The sequence below is a fragment of the Notamacropus eugenii genome, chromosome 1 (assembly GCF_028372415.1).
Source record: "Notamacropus eugenii isolate mMacEug1 chromosome 1, mMacEug1.pri_v2, whole genome shotgun sequence".
Classification (NCBI taxonomy): Eukaryota; Metazoa; Chordata; class Mammalia; order Diprotodontia; family Macropodidae; genus Notamacropus; species Notamacropus eugenii.
This window is the reverse complement of record NC_092872.1, coordinates 112,967,929-112,975,040: the sequence shown is the minus strand read 5'-3', so window position 1 is coordinate 112,975,040 and position 7,112 is coordinate 112,967,929. Positions and strand designations below refer to the sequence as shown.

Below are 7,112 nucleotides of genomic sequence, written 5' to 3'. Positions count from 1 at the left end.
TTTGTTGCTGAGGAAAAAATATCACCATCAAGCTAAAATATTTTATATAATCTAGAAACAGAAGTTAAATGCTCTAAGCATCAGCTCCTCATCAGTAAAATGGTTGAGAGGAAGGAGGATATTTTTAGCATCTATTTCACTGCTATTGTGAAAGTTGTTGTGAGGTTCATATCAGATCATATACTCTTTGGAAAGTTGAAAAGCACTACAAAAATATCTACTAATATTGTTTCCTTATTATTTCTTTAATGAAGTTTAGCATAAAAAATGAGGTTGATTTGATAATATCTACACAGAGTGATTATTATCATCAATATTACTTACTTTCACTTTAGTCATCTTAGTCTCATTGTCTCACCATGTTTTATAAACCAGTTTATATTCTTTCCCTCCACAGAAAAGTTGAAACAAAATGGAATGACTTTGATCTATACTAAGTAGTATCATATATCAGGGACTTTAGAAACCATTGGACTAAGTGATGTCTAAGATCTTTTCTAACTCTTAAGTCTTTGCTCCTATGAACCCTTCATTGTATGTATTTAAAATAACTTGCCTTGCTTTAGTCAGGTCTCCACATTAGGATTTGATAAATTTGATTCCAGGTTTCTCTCTAAATCCAATACTCCTTTAACTACCAGAGGTCAGGAAACTACAGCCCAAGAACTAAATACAACCCAAGCTTGTTTTCTTACAGTGAGCTAAGAATACTTTTTATATTTGTAAATACAATAAGGACTTGATTTAAATTTTTTTTAAATAAAAACATTCTAATATCTCTGATGTACAAATTTAGTTAGGAAGGCTACATTTATTTCCTAGGCCAAAATTTGTTGTCCCCTTCTAGACCACAACATTTATCTTTAAGTCAGGGGTTGTAAAATAAGAGTCCAAGAACTTCCAAGGGGTTCACAAATATATTTCACAGGCTAATGAACTTGAATGGGGGGGAGAGGGGAATTATATTTGTATTTTGATTCTCTTCTAAAGAAAATTTTGCATATCCTTCAATTATTGAAAAACAGTTTTCTGAGAAGGGATCCATAAACTTCACCAGATTGCCAAAAGGATATATGGCAAAATCAAATTATTATAACCCCTTGCTTCAATTTTAAGTATATAGAGACAAAAATTTACATACAAAAAGATGATATTTCTAAGGTTTTAGTTAAATATGCCTCAGATTTCAAAGGAATGTGATGCATATTTCTGATGGGTTCAGGGTACAGGGGAAAAGGGGATGTTGAGAAAGACTGGCAATAAAGCCCATTTTTTTATTGCAATGTCTAACTGTCACATAGTAGTAGTTGTTAATATTCCTACTCTTCAGGGGGCCTAAAAGAATTAATGAGATCATTCTTTAGGAGATAAAATTAAGATATGCATTTCAGTGATCAAAAAACAGGATTATTCGAAAGATGTTTTGCCTCATTTTGAGGCTACGCTAAACAAGAAAATTAATATAGTTTATTTTAGCTACATCTAACCCTTTGCTTCACTACTAGCTTGAAGAAGAGCAAACAATGCTAGCAGAATGTCTGCAATCTGTTTAATAATGGATTCAACAAAGGAAGGATACATCCTAAAAGATTAATAGGAAGCAAATATCCAGGCCAGTAAAAAGACAAACAGACTAGCTGTTTTGCTTACTGACTGTCAGTAAATATTCATATCTGGTTTGGATCTTTCTCCTTGTCTATGCCACTACATTTGGCTTCACCCTCAAGTCTCTGTCAATAGCCTGTAAGGTGAACTAAAATAGAGCCTAAAATATACTGTGGTTCCTCCACATATACAAATACTATAGTTGCCATTTTAATTAGTGGACTGCAAAAATTGCCTGTCAAAAGAAACTTCTTTAGACTTGCTGGCTTACATTAAAAGGGAAGGTTTCCATTGTGCAAACAGTCACTTAAATTCAGGGAGAAACCAAAAACTATATTTTGTAGAACACTTATAAGAAAAGAAAAACACTCCTCTTCCACCCCCAAAGCCTCAAGTTGTACAAACTGGCTTGTTCAGATTACTTTGGGTCAGAATTTTACATTTTATAATCCAAGGTCTGTCCCAGAAAATGAGTAAATAAAGGCTTTCTCTTCGTGTTAGGACTTCCTGATGCATAAGAAAAAGTGTTGGCAAAGAGATGGGAAGAAGACTGCCTTCACCATTCATACAAAGAGAAATTTCTCTATCTCAATATCAGCAGCAGAACGGTAGTTCTGCTGTATGAAGTATGAAGTTGTGTGTAGAATGAGAGGTGGAATATAATAGAACACTCATTTGACTTGGTGTCAGGAGATCTGGGTTCAATTTCATCTTTGTTGCAAGCTATATCACCTTGGGCAAGTTTCTTAACTCCCCTGAAACTCTTTTCTCATCTGAAAAAAATGGTGATAATATTTGCACTACCTAATTCACACAAAGTTGTTGTTCTTTTGCAAACAGTAGGAAGTCAACATATAAATAAAAGCAAAAGTCTCAATGACATTTTCTTTCATACTCGAAGATTGTTCTTTGTGTTATTAATATTGAAAAGAATGACACAGGAATGACAGTTTTGTCAAGGGGCAGCTTGTGGTAAAGTTTCTAGATGTGTCCATGAGTAGGTCACTTAGTGTTGACAGAGAACAATACACACACACACACACACACACACACACACATACACAGAGCAGGTTGTGCATTCAGATAGATGTGATGATAGGAGGTTCAAGGAACCTAAAAAAGCTTTGTCTCTTAGACTTGGAATATTTGTAATGGCTGTCCCTTATATCCGGAATGCTCCCCCAAATCATCTCTACTTTCTGACTTTCCTCAGCTCAGCTGAAATTCCATCTTCTGCTGGAAGTCTTTCCTAATCCTTCTTGATTCTAATGCCTTCCCACTGTTGATTTCCAATTTATCCTGTATAAAGCTTATTTCTACATAGCGATTATCCCCTTGATAAACCGTACAGCCCTGGAGAGTAAATTTTTTTTTAAATAAAAACATTCTAATATCTCTGATGTACAAAATTAGTTAGAAAGGCTGCATTTATTTCCTAGGCCAAAATTTGCTGTCCCCTTCTAGACCACAGCATTTATCCTTGTCAGGGATTGTAAAACAATAGTCCAAGAACTTCCAAAAGGTTGACAAATATATTTCACAGGTTAATGAATTTGAACTGGGGGGGAGGGAGGAATTTTTTTCCCTTTATTTGTGTCCTCAGTTATTAACAGAGTTCCTAGCACATGTTGGACACTTAATAAAGGGTTATGACTGACTATTTTTTTTATATTTTTATGGCCCTTTAAGTTTGGTAAAGTGCACTACATATATTCTTCAATGATCTCAATAATCTTGTAAGGTAGGTATTATAGTTATCCTCTTCCTATTTTACAGGTTCAGCAAGTGACATTCATAATTATTAAGTGACACATCCACAGTCACACTAGTTAAGAATTGGAGGTAGGATTCCAACCTAGGTTCACCTTACCTATTCACTATACCATGATACTCTGCAGTCAGATGATCTTCGATTGTGATGCCAGCTCTGAAACTTACTATAGCTGCATGAGCATAGGAAAATTTCTCTGGTTTAGTTTCCTCATCTATAAAATGGCAATAATACTTATATTCTGCCTACCTCAGTAAGTTAAGGTGATAAAGTACTTTGTAGCCCTTAGATCTCTATTGAAAGTTGATTGTTATTATTTATGGCTTTTTAAAATGAGAGATTCAAAGCAATGAGATGATTCAGCTTTCATTGAAAGACATAAGCATGTTTTATTCAAGGATGCAAAGAATGACAGGACTGATATATTTCAATATACAAGAGGTTTTAGAGGCAACCTAACTCAACTGTCATCTTGTAGGTGCAGAAAATGAGGTCTAGAGTGGTTAAATGTTTCCCCAAATTGATATAGGTAGTTAGTGACAGAGCTGGAATTCAATCTTAGGTCCAGTGTTCAGAACTCTTTACTCTGTATGATCTCTGAGCTTATTGTTCTGGGTACTTCTTCTACTAAGAGAAGAACAACACATCCATATTTTCTAATCTTAGGTAATTTTTGTTCATAAACTTTCAGAAGTTCTTCATAGAAATCTAACTTCCTCTGGATTTAAAAAAAAAAGCACTTTATGGATAGCAGCATAATGCTCAACCTGCCCATCAGGTGTTAATTGTTCTTGTTGAGAACCAGATCCATTTCATTTTCCTGTCATCCTTGAAATTACCCATCCTTCTATTCACATGCACCAATTCATGTTGGTGATATATGCAAGGTAATTATAACCACCTTGTGTTTCTCCGTTGTTTTTAGGGTTGGTGACATAATTTTGATTCTTCTAAAATATGATGTTCTAAACATACAGCATCTGTGAAAGACTACTGGTATTCAAATTATAAGCTTTGGAGCCATAGAGTAGTTTGGGGACCACTGATAACACCACACAATTCATCAAATAAGACCAAGTCTCTTCTCTTGTCATATTCAATTTGGGACCTTGCTCATTGTTCAAGTAGAATGCCTATTCTGAATACATTTGCTAAGGGACTAACTCATAAGCTTCAACACCATCATCATTAGTATTATTATGTTCATACTATTGTTGTCATTTTTGTATCCCTTAAGGAAAGAGTGTTTGTGCGTTCTTAATTCATTTAGAATTATTCTATGTGTATTACTAAACTAATCTCTTAAAAATGACTGTGGATCTTAGTAGGGATTTTATTCAATCACGATAATGTCATACACAAACTGGGTTATCTATAAGTCTAATGAAGTGACTGGCACATAGTCAGTGCTTAATAAATGATTGTTAATTGGTGAATTGATTTATTAATCCATCATATTCTCTGAACTGGGAATCAAATTTTCTGGATTAGTGTGTTTGGTAGAATTCATTTGTGAATCCATCCATCCCTGAAGATTTATTCTGAGGGTGTTCATTGATGGCTTTTTCAATTTTTCTTTCTTAAACGGATTTAAGTATTTTTTAATTTCCTTTGCATTGGTGGCAAATTCACCCTTTTAATTTTTGACACTAGTAATTTGATTTTCTTTCTTTTTGTAAATCAAATTAAGCAAAGGTTTATAGATATTATTGGTTTATTTGTAAAACTAGCTCTTTGTTTAATTATTAGTTCAATAGTTTTCTTAATTTCAATTTTATTAATCTCTCCTTTGATTTTCAGAATTTTTAATTTGGTATTTCATTGGAGATTTTTCATTTGTTCTTTTTCTAACCTTTTGAGTAGCTAAAGAAAACAAAAAAACATTTTGTAAGATTATGCTTTTTTAGTCCATTCTGCTATCTTCTTCCATTTTATGGGAGAGTTCATCCCTTTGCCATTCACAGTTATGATTACCGTATCTTTCTCTACACTCTATTCCTCTTCCCTCCCCATTAAGTTGTTCTCTCTTCTTTTTAGCTTGCCCTCCTCACAAGTGTATCGCTTCTGCCCACGACATCCCTCAACCTGCCTTCTCTTTCATCAGCCTCTCTCCCTTTTCTTTTACCTTTCACCTGCTATTTCCTAAAGGGTAAACTAGATTTCTATACCCAAGTGGGTGTGTATGTTATTCCCTTTTTGAACTAAATCTGATGAGAGTAAGGTTCAAACAATGTTCACCTCCCTACTTTCCCTCTATGGCAATAGGTCTTTGTGCCTCTTCATGTGATGTAATTTAACCTTTTCTGTCTCCTCCATTCATCTTCTCCAAGTACAATCATTTTTTCACCACTATATCAGCCAAGTCCCCAATATACACAAGAGGACCTGTCATACAAGTTCTTAGATCTGCTTTTTCAAAAGAAAAGCAACTTGTGAGGGGGTCAACAATCACTTTAATCAAGCACATAAAACATTCACTTAGTTCGGGAGAAAAAGTCAGCACCCTGAACTTCAAAGAAAACACAAAGAGAAATAAAGACCAACAGACATAACTCTCAACTGTCTGACCATAAACAATATATACATGACCCATCAACAGACAGATCCAATTACCTGACCATTACATGCATACATAGTTACCAGAGAAAGAAGCACCAACATCTGAGTTTTCAAAGCCAGGGGGCACCTTAGCAGCTACCCAGAGTCTCACTGAGTCAAACAAATACTTTCATGAGTAAACTCCAAAACAAAACTTCACCTCAGAATATATATACACTTTTCAGAGACAGAGGGCATCACAACCCTTGAGAATCAGTGCCTCATTAAAAATTTTTTAAAAAGTGAGCCTGGTGTGGAAATGAAGGGAAGGGCCAGCAACAGCAGCTACTGCTTGAAGGGTATCCTTCATGCCTGCCTCCACGAGGCTATGGCCAAAGTTTTGGTTCTGAATGTGTCAGTACTGAAGAACCCAAGACCCTTTTCACAGCCCTTTCCAGTTCAAGATCAGCCTAGATTGCAGTGAGGCCTTGACCAACAATCTAGAATGGAAAATCATTTACTTGGGTTCAGCAGAGAGTAAGGAGTTTGACCAGATACTAGACTCAGTACTGGTCAGGCCAGTCCCAGTAGGGCGTCACATGTTTGTCTTTCAGGAAGATGCCCCTTCCTAATCCCAGAAATTGATGCTGTAGGTGTAACTGTGGTCCTTATAACCTGTACCTACCATGGGCAGGAGTTTATCCTAGTTGGCTACTATGCCAACAATGAAAATATATCAACCTTGAGCTTTGGGAGGACCCACCCCTGAAACTAGACTTCTCTCAGCTCCAGCAAAACATCTTGGCTTCTAATGCCCTAGTAAGTTGATTCCATATTAACTGGGACAGTACCACAGACAAACTGGAAGACATTGAACACCAAGACCCTGTCTCAAACATGGGGCTACCTCCTAGTTGTCCCCCAACCAAAGGATTAAATCTTCCAGACTGTACTCCTAGCATCACTCTTGAAAACTCCATAGACTGGATCTAACTAAAAATGAGACCTAGGAAGTATGATGGACCTGGATTTCTGCCAAATGAATGCTTTTCTTCTGCCTTCTGGAAATTTCTGGAGCAAGCCTGAAGGACTTGGGTTAGGACTCTAAGCTATAGCTATAATCCAGTTAAACTGGTCCTTCTGTGAAGAAAAACCTGTCATTAGTCTGTCCATTATTTCAACATAGAGAGACCATTTA

The 7,112-nt window shown here is 35.8% G+C and overlaps 1 pseudogene; it reads left to right on the top strand.

The window, feature by feature from the left end:
* The first annotated feature begins 6,254 nt into the window (after window positions 1-6,254).
* On the top strand, window positions 6,255-6,907 carry LOC140523720 (histone chaperone ASF1B pseudogene; annotated as a pseudogene).
* The last annotated feature ends 205 nt before the right edge of the window (window positions 6,908-7,112 follow it).